Here is an 18,401-nt window from a genome sequence, read left to right as displayed (position 1 = left end):
CCGAGGCTATTGAGTCTGCCGATAAGAATATGGTGATTGACAGAGTCGAAAGCCTTGGCCAGGTCGATGAAGACGGCTGCACAGTAATGTCTTTTATCGATGGCGGTTATGATATCGTTTAGTACCTTGAGCGTGGCTGAGGTGCACCCGTGACCGGCTCGGAAACAGGATTGCACAGCGGAGAAGGTACGGTGGGATTCGAGATGGTCAGTGATCTGTTTGTTGACTTGGCTTTCGAAGACCTTAGCTAGGCAGGGCAGGATGGATATAGGTCTGTAACAGTTTGGGTCCAGGGTGTCTCCCCCTTTGAAGAGGGGGATGACCGCGGCAGCTTTCCAATCCTTGGGGATCTCAGATGATACGAAGGAGAGGTTGAACGGGCTGGTAATAGGGGGTGCGACAATGGCGGCGGACAGTTTCAGAAATAGGGGGTCCAGATTGTCAAGCCCAGCTGATTTGTATGGGTCCAGGTTTTCCAGCTCTTTCAGAACATCTGCTATCTGGATATGGGTAAAGGAGAAGCTGGGGAGGCTTGGGCGAGTAGCAGCGGGGGGGGGGGGCGGGGCTGTTGGCCAAGGTTGGAGTCGCCAGGAGGAAGGCATGGCCAGCCATTGAGAAATGTTTGTTGAAGTTTTCGATTATCACAGACTTATCAGTGGTGACCGTGTTACCTAGCCTCAGTGCAGTGGGCAGCTGGGAGGAGGTGCTCTTGTTTTCCATGGACTTTACAGTATCCCAGAACTTTTTGGAGTTATATGTCTAATCAAATATGAAATCCAACATTTCCACCACCTAATATATAGGATGACAAATATGAGTTTTCTTTATTTTCAACTCAATTTCAAGTATACATAGTTCTGATGATTATGCTGAAATTAGATTGATGTAGCAACCTGTTAGTCAGGTTAAGTCAATGTATTTAAGTTGAACTTTTACCTTAATTTCAATGTTTACAACTCTGGTGGATGAGCTATTGTCTGAACTGCACTGTACATGGAAAAGTGGTCAACTTTTTGGCCCCTACAAATTTTTACAAAGCTGGTTGAAATTAGATGAAAACAGTACTAGTATATTTACTTTTTTGTCTTTTCCATGTTGATTCCACGTCACAATACGTTGACAAATTACATTAAATCACTGTTGATTCAACCAGTGTGTGCCCAGTGGGTCTGCTTGATTTATAACACGTTTGAGTAATTACCTTTGAGATCAGAATTTCTGTTATGAGCTTTTTCTCATCAACTTCAAAAATAGTCTATGTGCAAGTATTTCTTGAGCAATACTAGGCTTTGTTTATAAGTAAAATTTTGGAACAATATAATTCGTATCATATCAATATATACAGTTGAAGTCAGAAGTTTGCATACACCGTAGCCAAATACATTTAAACTCGGTTTTTCACAATTCCTGACATTTAATCCTAGTAAAAATGACCTGTTTTAGGTCAGTTAGGATCACCACTTTATTTTAAGAATGTGAAATGTCAGAATAATAGTAGAGATTATTTTTTTTTTTTTTTTTTTTTCTCAGCTTTTAATTATTTCATCACATTCCCAGTGGGTCAGAAGTCTACATACACTCAATTAGTATTTGGTAGCATTGCCTTTAAAGTGTTTAACTTGGGTCAAACGTTTCGGGTAGCCTTCCACAAGCTTCCCACAATACGTTGGGTGAATTTTGACCCATTCCTCCTGACAGAGCTGGTGTAACTGAGTCATGTTTGTAGGCCTCCTTGCTCACACATGCTTTTTCAGTTCTGTCCACAAATCTTCTATGGGATTAAATCATTTGTGGGCTTTGTGATGGTCACTCCAATACATTGACTTTGTTGTCCTTAAGCCATTTTGCCACAACTTTGGAAGTATGCTTGGGGTCATTGTCCATTTGTAAGACCTATTTGCGACCAAGCTTTAACTTCCTGACTGATGTCTTGAGATGTTGCTTCAATATATCCACCTAATTATTGTGCCTCATGATGCCATCTATTTTGTGAAGTGCACCAGAGACTCCTGCAGAAAAGCACCCCCACAACATGATGCTGCCACCCCCGTGCTTCACGGTTGGGATGGTGTTCTTCGGCTTGCAAGCCTTCCCATTTGGCCTCCTAACATAACGATGGTCATTATGGCCAAACAGTTCTATTTTTGTTTCGTCAGACCAGAGGACATTTCTCCAAAAAGTACCATCTTTGTCCCCATGTGCAGTTGCAAACCGTAGTCTGGCGTTTTTATGGCGGTTTTGGAGCAGTGGCTTCTTCATTGCTGAGTGGCCTTTCAGGTTATGTCGATATAGGACTCATTTTACTGTGGATATAGATCATTTTGTACCTGTTCCTCCAACATCTTCACAAGGTCCTTTGCTGTTGTTCTGGGATTGATTTGCACTTTTCACACCAAAGTACGTTCATCTCTAGGAGACAGAACGCGTCTCCTTCCTGAGTGGTATGACGGCTGTGTGGTCCCATGGTGTTAATACTTGCGTGCTATTGTTTGTACATGGTACCTTCAGGTGTTTGGAAATTGCTCCCAAGAATGAACCAGACTTGTGGAGGTGTACACATGTTTTTCTGAGGTCTTGGCTGATTTCTTTAGATTTTTCCATGATGTCAAGCAAAGAGGCACAATTGGAAGGTAGGCCTTGAAATACATCCACAGGTACACCTCCAATTGACTCGAATGATGTCAATTAATTGTAAACTTCCGACTTCAACTGTATCTGAGTAAGATAGATCAAAGGGCAATGTTTCTGTGTGATGTCAATTAACATTCATCTGAATGTAAATGTAAAACAACTTGATGTTAAAGGTTGTCTGATCTGCGTAGACAGAATTAGAGCTTTGGACTGCCCTTTTGCTGTAACCAAGGACTGTATATATGAATGATCAAAGCCATTGATCATGTGACACCATTCATGTCTATGTGAAGATAAAATAGCGCATTGAAGCCAAATTAAGATGGTGTCTCATGGCGACATACAGTGACATGCCAGTTTGAGCTACACCAGGAAGTCACTTTGCAGGCTTGCTCAGTGTTGCCCCCTCTAATTGAGTAACTCAATCTGAACGTCGACCTGGGTACTGCAGACTGCCATTAGCAACAAAATTATCCTTAACTTATTTTGTGTGCGATTTTCAAATAATCGGTTCAAGGACATACATCTGGTGTATTAGAAGCAATTATTGGTGTCGTGATTGTGTTCGATAACCCACTCCCTTGTTCTTTACAGTGGATCTGTGTTATGCTGCTAACTTTGTTTGTTGCTAACCTATCTGTGTCTCTCATGTTGGTTATCATAGGGTGACCGGGGTCTAACTGGGCCGCCTGGAATTCAGGGAGAAACTGGTATTGGACTTCCTGGACCAAAGGTACGTTTTTTTCTATTATTGCTTTTGTCTAACTAATTAATTGTTTTATGTTACCTGTTCCATCTCGCCATGTCTTCCTTCTAGGGTGATCTGGGATTCCAGGGAAGACTCGGCCCCCCTGGTCCGCCAGGGCTGGGTGAACATGGCCAGCCTGTGAGTGGACAGAAACTCTACTAGCATTTTACTGTAGCATACTGCATTACGTAGTTTGGTTTCATTGACAACCAGACTGATTTTTTTTTTTACTTTGAGTAATACTGTATATCACAGTAGGAAACGTGAGCTGGGATGACAACTACCAAGGCAGTGTCATCTGACCCAATGTTGGAAAAATAATTATGCTGGTTTATTTTACAGGGGCCTCAAGGGCCACAAGGTGTTCAAGGGGAGAAAGGACCCCATGGCGATGGGCTCCCTGGACCAAAGGTATGAATACAATACAGAAATTATCTGGGAACAGCTGGAATCAAATCAAATTGTATTTGTCACATGCGCCAAGTACAACAGGTGTAGACCTTACTGTGAAATGCTTACTTACCACACTTAATTAACTTATTATGGCTGCAATCCCGTTAACAGGATCTATATGACAACAGGCAGTGAAAGTGCAGGGCACCAAATTCAAACAACAGAAATCTCATAATTAAAATTCCTCAAGCATACAAGTATTTCACACCATTTTAAAGATACACTTCTTGTTAATCCCACTACAGTGCCCGATTTCAAAAAGGCTTTACAGCGAAAGCACCACAAATGATTATGTTAGGTCACCGCAAAATCACAGAAAAACACAGCCATTTTTCCACCCAAAGACAGGAGTCACAAAAAGCAGAAATAGAGATAAAATGAATCACTAACCTTTGATCTTCATCAGATGACACTCATAGAACTTCATGATACACAATACATATATGTTTTGTTCGATAAAGTTCATATTTATATCCAAAAATCCTCAGTTTACATTGGCGCCATGTTCAGAAATGCCTCCAAAATATCCGGAGAAATTGCAGAGAGCCACATCAAATAACAGAAATACTCATCATAAACTTTGATGAAAGATACATGTTTTACATAGAATTAAAGATACACTTGTTCTTAATGCAACCGCTGTGTCAGATTTCATAAAGCTTTACGGAAAAAGCACAAAATTCAATAATCTGAGAACAGCGTTCAGCCACAAAAAAGAAAGCCATACATTTACCCGCCAAATTGTGCAGTCAACAAAACTCATAAATAGCATTATAAATCTTCATTTAACTTTGCTGATCTTCGTCGGAATGCACTCCCAGGACTCCCGCAAGAAATGTTTGTTTGTTCGGTAATGTCCATCATTTATGTCCAAATAGCTATTTTTGTTAGCGTGTTTGCTAAACAAATCCAAAGTCAGGAAGCACGTTCACTAAAAGCAGACGAAATTTCAAAAAGTTCCATAACAGTTAGTAGAAACATGTCAAACGATGTATTGAATCAATCTGTAGGATGTTTTTAACATACATCTTCAATAATGTTCCAACCGGAGAATTCCATTGTCTTCAGAAGTGCGATGGAACAGAGCTCCCTCTCATGTGAACGCGCATGGTCAGAGCATGGTCAGCTCATGATAGACCTTACTCATTCCCGTCTCCTTCGGCCCCACTTCACAGTAGAATCATCAGACAAGGTTCTAAAGACTGTTGACATCTAGTGGAAGCCGTAGGAAGTGCAAACTGACCCATATCCCACTGTGTATTCGATAGGCGATGAGTTGAAAACCTACAAACCTCAGATTTCCCACTTCCTGGTTGGATTTCTTTCTCAGATTTTTGCCTGCCGTATGAGTTCTGTTATACTCACAGACATCATTCAAACAGTTTTAGAAGTTTCAGAGTGTTTTCTATCCAATACTAATAATAGTATGCATATATTAGCAACTGGGACTAAGGAGCAGGCAGTTTACTCTGGGCACCTCTGGGCACCTTTTCATCCAAGCTACTCAATACTGCCCCTGCAGCCATAAGTTAACCAACAATGTCGTTTTAAGAAAATTTTACAAAATAAACTAAAGGATTTTTTTTTTTTAAGTAACACAATAAAATAACAATAATAAGGTTACAGGTTAGTCGAGGTAATTTGTACATGTAGGAAGGGGCAAAATGACTATGCATAGATAATAAACAGCGACTAGCATCAAAAGTGGGTGGTAAATGCAAATACTCCGGGTGGCCATTTGATGAATTGTTCAGCAGTCTTATGGCCTGGGGGTAGAAGCTGTTAAGGAGCCTTTTGGACCTAGACTTGCGGTAGCAGAGGGAACAGTCTATGACTTGGGTGACTGGAGTCTTTGGCAATTTCTGGGGCCTTCCTCGGACACCGCCTAGTATATAATGTAGGTCCTAGATTGCAGGAAGCTTGGCCCCAATGATGTACTGGGCTTTACGCACTAGCTTCTGTAGGCGGTGATGCAACAAGATGCTCTCTGGTGCAGCTGTAGAACTTTTTGAAGATCTGAGGACCCATGCCAAATCTTTTCAGACTCCTGAGGGGGAAAAGGCGTTGTCGTGTCCTCTTCTCGACCTTCTTGGTGCGTTTGGACCATGATACTTTGTTGGTGATGTGGACAGCAGGGAACTTGAAACTCTCGACCCGCTCCACTACAGCCCCGCCAATGTGAATGGGGGCGTGTTCAGCCCTCTTTTTCCTGTAGTCCACGATCATCTCCTTTGTCTTGCTCACGTTGAGGGAGAGATTGTTTTCCTGGCACCACACTGCTAGGTCTCTGACCTCCTCCCTACAGGCTGTACACCATGACAGCGCAATACACAAGGGGTGGAACAGTGGCAAAGGTACCCACAGGACAAACAGAATAATATTAGTCTGAGGAGAGATTAAATAGCATTAATACAACAAAAATAATTCGAAACACACCTTTAGTTTTCAAAGTTAAACAGATGTATTTTTTCTTCGTCGCTTTTTGATCCTTCGATGTCGGCTCTTCCTATCATTGTGAAGCAGAATTCACCAAGCGTTGGATTGTTCACCCACTAATAGGGAACGTGAGCTGGGATTAGACCGTCGTGAGACAGGTTAACCCAAACTTAATGATGGTGTTGGAGTCGTGCTTGGCCACACAGTCGTGGGTGAACAAGGAGTACAGGAGGGGACTAAGCACGCACCCCTGAGTGGCCCCCGTGTTGAGGATCAGCGTGGTAAATGTGTGGTTGCCTACCCTTACCACCTGGGGGGCTGCCCGCAGGAAGTCCAGGATCCAGTTGCAGAGGGAGGTGTTTAGTCCCAGGGTCCTTAGCTTAATGATGAGCTTTGAGGGCACTATGGTGTTGAACACTGAGCTGTAGTCAATTAACAGCATTCTCACATAGATGTTGCTTTTGTCCAGGTGGGAAAGAGCAGTGTGGAGTGCGATTGAGATTGCATGTTCTGTGGATCTGTTGGGGCGGAATGCAAACTGGAGTGGGTCTAGGATTTCCGGGATGATGATGTTGATGTGAGCCAAGACCAGCCTTTCAAAGCACTTCATGGCTACCGACGTTATTCTAAATATATCTAATGTCCTTATTGCATGTTTGCAAACAATGAAATGCAATGTTTTGGGGTAAATCTTGAAGTTTTTTTATAGTAAACTAGACTAGTTTATATGAAAACCGATGTGTCTCTACAACCCCGTTAAATTATTCAACCCTGTCACCCTAGTCTCAACCCCGTCACATGACAATATTTGTTAAATAAAATGGCAAAGATGAATAAATATGAATTTTATGTTGTTTTCTGAGCTCAGTCTGAAATGTTCAAGACAATCCCAAAAACATGAGATTTATGTTAAAATTCTGAATTGAAAGCACTTTTTTATTTAAATGATGAGCCTGCTGACACATAATGTGTCTATTTCAGGGTTTAATATAGCAAAAATCTGAGATTTTACATACATTTTATATTTATAATAATGTAATTGGTTTGGGGGACACATGAGCATTAGTTAAATGTTGATTTTATAACAAATATCTTTTATAATCATAGTCAAGATAAATTGTCTCCATATCAGACAAAAATGGTTTAATACGTAGTTAATGTTGTGGGGTGTTCAGAAAATGCATTTAGTAATCTAGTAAAAAAATATGTAATTCAAGAAAAATATTACAGCAGCCCAATAATTGAAACATGTAGGTATTACAAACTCAGTCAGGGAGAGGTTGAAAATCTCAGTGAAGACACTTGCCAGTTGGCCAGCGCATGCTCAGAGTACACGTCCTGGTAATCTGTCTGGTCCCGCGGCCTTGTGAATGTTTACCTGTTTAAAGGTCTTGCTCACATCGGCTACAGAGAGCGTGATCACACAGTCGTCCGGGAACAGCTGGTGCTCTCATGCATGCTTCAGTGTTGCTTTCCTCGAAGTGAGCATAAAAGGCATTTAGCCCGTCTGGTAGGCTCGCGTCACTGGGCAGCTTGCGGCTGTGTTTCCCTTTGTAGTCTGTAACAGTTTGCAAGCCCTGCCACATCTGACGAGCATCAGAGCCGGTGTAGTAGGATTCAATCTTAGTCCTGTATTGACGCTTTGCCTATTTAATAGTTTGTCTGATGGAATAGCGGGATTTCTTATTAGCGTCCAGATTAGTGTCCCGCTCCTTGAAAGCGGCAGCTCTAACCTTTAGCTCGGTGCGGATGTTGCCTGTAATCCATGCCTGCTGGTTGGGATATATACTTATTGTCACTGTGGGGATAACGCTTCCATTCTTTCCAGTGATATTTGTGTTAGCCCACAGCATCTGTTCTGGGATTACCAGTAGCAACAATGCTGGAAGCAACATGTCCACCCTAAAAAACTTAGCTTTAATACAATAATAGCAGAAACGGACGTAAACCTGCCATTAAACAGATGGCTTCTCAACCTCTTGATTCTACCAGTACCTGGGCTGTTGAAGATGCCCATCTTGTAGGCCATATTTGACATTGGAAACAGACAAGGCGTTACATACACATTGGGGTGGCAGCGTAGCCTAGTGGTTAGAGTGTTGGACTAGAAACCGAAAGGTTGCAAGATCAAATCCCCGAGCTGACAATGTACAAATCTGTCATTCTGCACCTGAACAAGGCAGTTAACCCACTGTTTCTAGGCTGTCATTGAAAATAAGAATTTGTTCTTAACTGACTTGCCTAGTAAAATAAATAAATGCACAACTCTCACTGGATTTCAGAGAGAGGAAATATGTAATCTGACAGATTTTTCACTTATTTATTCTTCAACACATTGGCTGCATCTGTCAAAGTCAGGCTCTGCCCTTCTCCAAAGCAGTCTACTCAAAGCTCAAGTGCTCAATCAAGTGTTACCATTCATGTTGCTGTGCATGAGCAAACGCTATAAAAACAATGTCATTACTCCAACTTGTGGAGTGACAGTGCATTCAGAAAGTATTCAGACCCCTTCCCTTTTCCACCTTTTGTTACATTACAGCCTTATTCTAAAATGTATTAAATAATTTTTCATTCTACACAATAATGATAAAGCTAAAACAGGTTTTTAAAAACAGAAAAACCTTATTTACGTAAGTATTCAGACCCTTTGCTATGAAACTGAGCTCAGGTGCATCCTGTTTCAATTGATCATCCTTGATGTTTCTACAACTTGATTGGAGTCCACCTGTGGTAAATTAAATTGATTGTACATGATTTGTAAAGGCACACACCTGTCTATATACTGTAAGGTCTCACAGTTGACAGTGCATGTCTGAGCAAAAACCAAGCCATGAGATCGAAGGAATTACCCGTAGAGCTCCGAGACAGGATTGTGTCGAAGAACAGATCTGGGGAATGGTACGAAAAAATGTCTGCTGCATTGAAAGTCCCCAAGAACAAGTGGCCTCCATCATTCTTAAGTGGAAGAAGATTGGAACCACCAAGACTCTTCCTAGAGAGAGCTGGCTGCCCGGTAAACTGAGCAATCGGGGGAGAAGGGCCTTGGTCAGGGAGGTGACCAAGAACCCGATGGTAACTCTGACAGAGCTCCAGAGTTCCTCTGTGGAGATGGGGGAACCTTCCAGAAGGACAACCATCTCTGCAGCACTCCACAAATCAGGCCTTTATGATAGAGTGGCCAGACGGAAGCCACTCCTCAGTAAAAGGCACATGACAGCCAGCTTGGAGTTTGCCAAAAGGCACCTAAAGGACTCTCAGACCATGAGAAACAAGATTCTCTGGTCTGATGAAACCAAGATTGAACTCTTTGGCCTGAATGCAAAGCATCACCTCTGAAGGAAATCTGGCACCATCCCTAAGGTGAAGCATGGTGGTGGCAGCATCATGCTTTGGGGATGTTTTTTAGCGGCAAGGACTGGGAGACAAGTCAGAATTAAGGGTAAGATGAATGGAGCAAAGTACAGAGAGATCCTTGATGAAAACCTGCTTTAGAGCGCTCAGGACCTCAGACTGGGGCGGAGGTTCACCTTCTAATAGGACGACGACCCTAAGCACACAGCCAAGACAACACAGGAGTGGCTTCGGGACAAGTCTCTGAATGAGCTTGAGTGGCCCAGCCAGAGCCCAGGCTTGAACCTGATCTAACATCTCTAGAGAGACCTGAAAATAGCTGTGCAGCGACGCTCCCCGTCCAACCTGACAGAGCTTGAGAGGATCTGCAGAGAAGAATGGGAGAAACTCCCCATATACAGGTGTGCCAAGCTTGTAGCGTCATACCCAAGAAGACTCAAGGCTGTAATTACTGCCAAAAGTGCTTCAACAAAGTACTAGAGTCTGAATACTTTTGAAAATGTGAATTTGCAAAAAAATCTAAAAACCTGTTTTTGCTTTGTCATTATGGGATATTGTGTGTAGATTGATGAGGGGGGGGGGCATTTTAATCCATTTTAGAATAAGGCTGTAACGTAACAAAATGAGTAAAAGGTCAATGAGTCTGAATACATTCCGAATGCACTGTATATAATATTTTATATGTAGACTGTTCAAACATTACATACACATGGAGAAGGCATGGATTTACATGAGATTTAAGAATGGCACGCAAGCACAAAATGGAACACATGAAAACATGACAGCACTTGGAGTTCATGACAGCACTTGGAGTTCATCATGGGTTTCATTTTAGTTATATTGTCATCATAACATGTAGAGACATGAGCATTAACACACTATAGTATGTAGTAAAGTTTTTCCTAATTCAAGTTAGAACCTGAAAGCAAATTACATAATGGCACTGTTGAGAGTTTGAGTGGTTGATGCACATGCATTTGGTAGTAGGCAGATCCTGAAAAAGGAGCGTAACACAGAAAATGTCCTGAGGCAACCAAACATCTATCAGAACTGTGCCAGACCCATTGGCTCTTATGGGAAAGTACCCCACCCCAAAAAGGGTCAGGGCAGTTCTATAGGATGGGCCAACCCCCACAACAAGTAATATGTTATTGTCTGTGTGTCTGCATTTCATTATTTTCTGCTTAGTTTGAGAAGGGCAAGCAACACTCATCGGAGGGATAACATAAACAGATTCCAATATGAATTAAAGATTTGGGAATAACATAACTACACTCATATAGGACCATGTCATACTACTCACAAGACAGAGACCGGTGTTAACTTAACCCGCCTAGTCCTTACTACGCTATTGACTGAGAACAATGAGGATAGTTCTGTGAATGTGTGAACCAGTGGGTGCTGGATGTGTGACGGGGAGAGAAGGGTGATGACTTGTCTTTGTTTTCCAGGGAGACCGGGGGCTGGATGGACCGAGGGGGCCTAGAGGACAAACGGGTGCAGGAATCAAAGGAGAAAAGGTGGGCTGTAAATACAGCAGTAATGAATGCCATCCACACAAACATGTCATGTCTACCCAACAAAATACCTAATGAAGTGCATAAACAAGACTGAATGTCCTAGTCAGCAGTTATATATATATATATATATATATAGGTGTCTCCTTGGAATGCTCCATTGAGAACGAAAGGGTAGCTGGGAGGGTGTTAAATCTCAAGTTAGTGTGGAAAAGTTCAAAGTTGAAGGTGGGATTATTTTTGCACCACCTGTTGTAGGATTCAATAAACAACCATGTTATGATGTTAGAAGCAAAGGTTTTCAAGCACATTTATTGGTGGTTACAGAATTTAGCCCTCTGTAGTCAGAAACAAGATGTGTACTGCACATCGCATTTGAGGAAGGCACTCATGCAGATATTCAGCCTGGTGATTCTATTAGTACCAATGATCTTGACTTTAAGACATACAGTGGTTTGCGAAAGTATTCAACCCCCTTGACATTTTTCCTATTTTGTTGTCTTACAACCTGGAATTAAAATAGATTTTTGTGGGGTTTGTATCATTTGATATATACAACGAGCCTACCACTTTGAAGATGCAAAATACTTTTTATTGTGAAACAAACAAGAAATTAGACAAAAAAACTGAACCTGAGCGTGCATAACTATTCACCCCCCACAAAGTCAATACTTTGTAGAGTCACCTTTTGCACCAATTACAGCAGCAAGTCTCTTGGGGAATGTCTCTATAAGCTTGGCACATCTAGCCACTGGGATTTTTGCCCATTCTTCAAGGCAAAAGTGCTCCAGCTCCTTCAAATTGGATGGGTTCCGCTGGTGTACAGCAATCTTTCATCATATCACAGATTCTCAATTGGATTGAGGTCTGGGCTTTGACTAGGCCATTCCAATACATTTAAATGTTTCCCCTTAAACCACTGAAGTGCTGCTTTAGCAGTATGCTTAGGGTCATTGTCCTGCTGAAAGGTGAACCTCCATCGCAGTCTCAAATCTCTGAAAGACTGAAACAGATTTCCCTCAAGAATTTCCCTGTATTTAGCGCCATCCTTCATTCCCTCAATTCTGACCAGTTTCCCAGTCCCTGCCGATTAAAAACATCCCCACAGCATGATGCTGCCACCACGCTTCACTATGGGGATGGTGTTCTCGGGGTGATAAGAGGTGTTGGGTTTGTGCCAGACATAGCATTTTCCTTGATGGCCAAAAAGCTCAATTTTAATCTCATCTGACCAGAGTACCTTCTTCCATATGTTTGGGGAGTCTCCCACATGCCTTTTGGAGAACACCAAACGTGTTCGCTTATTTTTTTCTTTAAGCAATGGCTTTTTGTATGGCCACTCTTCTGTAAAGCCCAGCACTGTGGAGTGTACGGTTTAAAATGGTCCTATGGACAGATACTCCAATCTCCGCTGTGGAGCTTTGCAGCTTCTTCAGGGTTATCTTTGGTCTCTTTGTTGCCTTTCTGATTAATGCCCTCCTTGCCTGGTCCGTAAACTTTGGTGGGCGGCCCTCTCTCGGCAGGTTTGTTGTGGTGCCATATTCTTTCCATTTTTTAACAATGGATTTAATGGTGCTCCGTGGGATGTTCAAAGTTTCAGATATTTTTTATATATATGTGTGTGTATATATATATATATATATATATATATATATATATATATATATATATACTGAGATCATGTGACAGATCATGGGACACTTAGATTGCACACAGGTGGACTTTATTTAACTAATTATGTGACTTCTGCAGGTAATTGGTTGCACCAGATCTTATTCATGACCTTCATAGCAAAGGGAGTGAATACATATGCACACACCACTTTTCCATTTTTTATTTTTCACCTTTTTATTTGTTTTTCTAAGTTCTTTTTTTCACTTCACCAATTTGGACTATTTTGTGTATGTCCATTACATGACATCCAAATAAATTATATTTAAATTACAGGTTGTAATGAAACAAAATAGGAAAAACGCCAAGGGGGGTGAATACTTTTACGAGGCACTGTATCCCATTGGGCACACACTGGTTGAATTAACATTGTTTCCATGTCATTTCAACAAAATTACATTGAACCAACGTAGAATAGATGTTGAATTGAAGTCTGTACCTAGTGGGATAGGCGAATATGCTCATAAAGGGTTAAATGCCAACCTTGTCCCCTAACCTAGACCCTCAACCCTTTCTATGTTTGATCTCAGGGTGAGTTTGGGCCTCCAGGTCATCCAGGACTTGTTGGACTTACAGGAGCGGGCATCCAGGGGGAGAAGGTAAATTGAGTGGCAAAAGTAACATACAGTTGAAGTTTACATACACTTAGGTTGGAGTCATTAAAACTCATTTTTCAACCACTCCACAAATTGTGGAGTTAACAAACTATAGTTTTGGCAAGTCGGTTAGGACATCTACTTTGTGCATGACACAAGTAATTTTTCCAACAATTGTTTACAGATTATTTCACTTATAATTCACTGTGTCACAATTCCAGTGGGTCAGAAATGTACATACACTAAGTTGACTGTGCCTTTAAACAGCTTTGAAATTTCCAGAAAATGATGCCATGGCTTTAGAAGCTTCTGATAGGCTAATTGACATCATTTGAGTCAATTGGAGGTGTACCTGTGGATGTATTTTAAGGCCTACCTTCAAACTCAGTGCCTCTTTGCTTGACATCATGGGAAAATCTAAAGAAATCAGCTAAGACCTCAAAAACAAAATTGCAGACCTCCACACGTCTGGTTCATCTTTGGGAGCAATTTCCAAATCCTGAAGGTACCACGTTCATCTGTACAAACAATAGTACGCAAGTATAAACACCATGGGACCACACAGCCGTCATACCGCTCAGGACGGAGACGCGTCCTGTCTCCTAGAGATGAACGCACTTTGGTGCAAAAAGTGCAAATCAATCCCAGAACAACAGCAAAGGACCTTGTGAAGATGCTGGAGGAAACCGGTACAAAAGTATTTATATCCACAGTAAAATGAGTCCTATATCGACCTAACCTGAAAGGCCACTCAGCAAGGAAGAAGCCACTGCTCCAAAACAGCCATAGAAAAAGCCAGACTATGCTTTGCAACTGCACATGGGGACAAAGATGGTACTGTTTGGAGAAATGTCCTCTGGTCTGACGAAACAAAAATAGAACTGTTTGGCCATAATGACCATCGTTATGTTTGGAGGGAAAAGGGGGATGCTTGCAAGCCGAAGAACACCATCCCAACCACGAAGCATGGGGGTGGCAGCATCATGTTGTGGGGGTGCTTTGCTGCAGGAGGAACTGGTGCACTTCACAAAATAGATGGCATCATGAGGCAGGAAAATTAGGTGGATATATTGAAGCAACATCTCAAGACATCAGTCAGGAAGTTAAAGCTTGGTTGCAAATGAGTCTTCCAAATGGACAATTACCTCAAGCATACTTCCAAAGTTGTGGCAAAATGGCTTAAGGACAACAAAGTCAAGGTATTGGAGTGGCCATCACAAAGCCCTGACCTCAATCCTATAGAAAATGTGTGTGCAGAACTGAAAAATCGTATGCGAGCAAACCTGACTTAGTTACCCCAGCTCCGTCAGGAGGAATGGGCCAAAATTCACCCAACTTATTGTGGGAAGCTTGTGGAAGGCTACCTGAAACGTTTGACCCAAGTTAAACAATTTAAAGGCAATGCTACCAAATACTAATTGAGTGTATGTAGACTTCTGACCCACTGGGAATGTGATGAAAGAAATAAAAGCTGAAATAAATCATTCTCTCTACTATTATTCTGACATTTCACATTCTTAAAATAAAGTGGTGATGCTAACTGACCTAAGACAGGGAATTTTTACTAGGATTAAATGTCAGGAATTGTGAAAAACTGAGTTTAAATGTATTTGGCTACGGTGTATGTAAACTTCTGACTTCAACTGTAATACTACACTTGCATGTACATCACATACAAACAGTCGCAATTTTAGCACGTACATTTTGGTGGGCCAAAACAATTGGGGGATGCATGCCAGCAAAGCCACTACACAACACAACACTAAACAATACATTAATTGCACTATAACGGTGACAAACGTTGCCCACAAACTGGTAGGGCTTACGTAAAGCTGTCCCAACAGCAGAGTCCCAACAGCAGCCCCAACACCTTACCACTACTACACCTGGCTATCAATGGAGCCTTGTCTGGCAGCGACACAGTTCATTCTGACTCATTTACTGCCTTTTAAGAAAATGTAGCTGATATGGCTGATTTGCTTAAACAAATCTGGTTACTACTGACAATTGAGATGTACAAACTATGGCATAAGTGACGACCAGAGGATAAGAGGCAAATCGTAATTTCGATTAAGACATTAATGAGCGAGCTAGGACGGACGTAGTCAATATAACTATTTGTTCAGCACTTTTGAAATGTACAGTGACTGAATTCAGAACATGGGCCATTCTTACAGTGTTGTCCCTGTACACCAAGTCAAAACCATAGGATAAATAAAGGGGGCATTTAAGCAGACAATGCTGTTAACTTTAAAATTATCGGAATGAATTGTCCAAAGAGAGTGTAAAGAAGATTTTATGAGGATCTCTTACAATATTTGATGATTACATTTCTCTAAGACAGGTTATAGTCTACATTTGCACCACCAAGTCAGAACATTAGGCGAAATTAAGAGAGGAAAATAGACCGAATTATTAGGGTAAGGCTCATGGGCTACTAACCGCTTACTACACAACATACACTTTCTTAGCTCAAGAAAGCAAAAAAGAGACCATGTTTGTATGCGGCTTCATTAAAACTTCTTCTCGATCGGTGTCCCTTCCACGGGACGGTTGAGCTTACGTAGGCTAATGAGATTAGCATGAGGTTGTAAGTAACAAGAAAATTTCCCAGGTCATAGACACATCTGATATTGTCAGAAAGCTTAAAATCTTGTTAATCTAATTGCACTGTCCGATTTTAAAGTAGCTATTACAGTGAAATAATACCATACTATTGTTTGAGGAGAGTGCACAATTTTGAACATGAAAAGTTATTAATAAACAAATTAGGCACATTTGGGCAGTCTTGATACAAAATGTTGAACATAGATACAATGGTTCATTGGATCAGTCTAAAACTTTGCACATACACTGCTGCCATCTAGTGACCAAAATCTAAATTGCACCTGGGCTGGAATAGTACATTATGGCCTTTCTCTTGCATTTCAAAGATGATAGTACAAAAAAAATGTTTTTCTTTGTATTATCGTATATCAGATCTATTGTGTTATATTCTCCTACATTCCTTTCACATTTCCACAAACGTCAAAGTGTTTCCTTTCAAATGGTACCAAGAATATTTGTCCTTGTTTCAGGGCCTGAGCTACAGGCAGTTAGACTTGTAAAAATGTGGGGCTCAAAACAGGTGGGATAAGTCGCCACCGCATATAAACACACACACACACACACACTCACTCACACTGACGTAATTGTGATTGTTATTCCTCAGGGAGTGGAGGGTCCCAGGGGTCCACCTGGCGGCAGAGGGCCACAAGGAGAGGGCTTACCTGGACCTAAGGTTGGTGTTACTCCTAGATAATATCAAATCAAATTGTATTTGTCAAATACAACAACCTTACAGTGAAATGCTTACTTAAAAGCCCTTAACCAACAATGCAGTTTTAAGAAAAATAAGTGTAAAGTAAAAAATAGAGGAGTAAATAACAAATAATTAAAGAACAGCAGTAAAATAACAGTAGCGAGGCTATATACTGGAGGTACCGGTACAGAGTCCATGTGCGGGGGCACAGGTTAGTCGAGGTAATTGAGGTAATATGTACATGTAGGTCGAGTTAAAGTGACTACGCATAGATAATAAACAGAGAGTAGCAGCAGTGTAAAAGAGGGGGGCAATGCAAATAGTCTGGGTAGCCATTTGATAAGCTGTTCAGGAGTCTTATGGCTTGGGGGTAGAAGCTGTTAAGAAGCCTTTTGGACCTAGACTTGGCGCTCCAGTACCAGTATGCAGAGAGAACAGTCTATGACTCGGGGGGCTGGAGTCTTTACAATTTTTAGGGCCTTTCTCTGACACCGCCTGGTATTGAGATCCTGGATGGCAGGAAGCTTAGCCCCAGGGATGTACTGGGCCGTACGCACTACCCTCTGTAGTGCCTTGAGGTCGGAGGCCGAGCAGTTGCCATACCAGGCAGTGATGCAACCTGTCAGGATGATCCTAATGGTGCAGCTGTAGAACTTTTTGAGGATCTGAGGACCCATGCCAAATCTTTTCAGTCTCCTGGGGGAGAATAGGCTTTGTCATGCCCTCTTCACGACTGTCTTGGTGTGTTTGGACCATGATATTTTGTTGGTGATATGGACACCAAGGAACTTGAAGCTCTCAACCTGTTCCACTACAGCCCCGTAGATGAGAATGGGGGCGTGCTTGGTCCTCCTTTTCCTGTAATCCACAATCATCTCTTGTCTTGATCACGTTGAGGGAGAGTTTGTTATCCTGACACCACACGGCCCGTCAGAAAGTCCAGGATCCAATTGCAGAGGGAGGTGTTTAGTCCCAGAGTCCTTAGCTTAGTGATGAGCTTTGAGGGCACTATGGTGTTGAACGCTGAGCTGTAGTCAATGAATAGCATTCTCACACAGATGTTCCTTTTGTCCAGGTGGGAAAGGGCAGTGTGGAGTGCAATAGAGATTGCATCATCTGTGGATTTGGGGCGGTATGCAATTTGGAGCGGGTCTAGGTTTTCTGGGACAATGGTGTTGATGTGAGCCCAGACCAGCCTTTCAAAGCACTTCATGGCTACAGACATAAGTGCTACGGGTCGGTAGTCATTTAGACAGGTTACCTTGGGGTTCTTGGGCACAGGGACTATGGTGGTCTGCTTGAAACATGTTAGCATTGCAGACTCAGTCAGGGACCGGTTGAAAATGTCAGTGAAGACACTTGCCAGTTGGTCAGCGCATGCTCAGAGTACACATCCTGGTAATCCGTCTGGCCCCGCGGCCTTGTGAATGTTGACCTGTTTAAAGGGTCTTACTCACATCGGCTACGGAGAGTGTGATCACACAGTCGTCTTGAACAGCAGATGCTTTCATGCATGCTTCAGTGGTGCTTGTCTCGAAGCGAGCATAAAAGTAATTTAGCTCGACTGTTAGGCTTGTGTCACTGGGCAGGTCGCGGCTGTGCTTCCCTTTTAGTCTGTAATAGGTTGCAAGCCCTTCCTCATCCGAAAAGCGTAGGAGCCGGTGTAGTACGATTCAATCTTAGTCTTGTATTGATGC

General features: G+C 42.0%; 1 pseudogene; it reads left to right on the top strand.

Moving 5' to 3' along the window:
- Positions 1-18,401, top strand: part of LOC129821292 (collagen alpha-1(XXVIII) chain-like) — a 45,115-nt pseudogene that overhangs the window by 14,053 nt on the left and 12,661 nt on the right.

This window comes from Salvelinus fontinalis, chromosome 23, assembly GCF_029448725.1.
Source record: "Salvelinus fontinalis isolate EN_2023a chromosome 23, ASM2944872v1, whole genome shotgun sequence".
Lineage (NCBI taxonomy): Eukaryota > Metazoa > Chordata > Actinopteri > Salmoniformes > Salmonidae > Salvelinus > Salvelinus fontinalis.
This window is presented reverse-complemented; position numbering and strand designations above follow the sequence as displayed.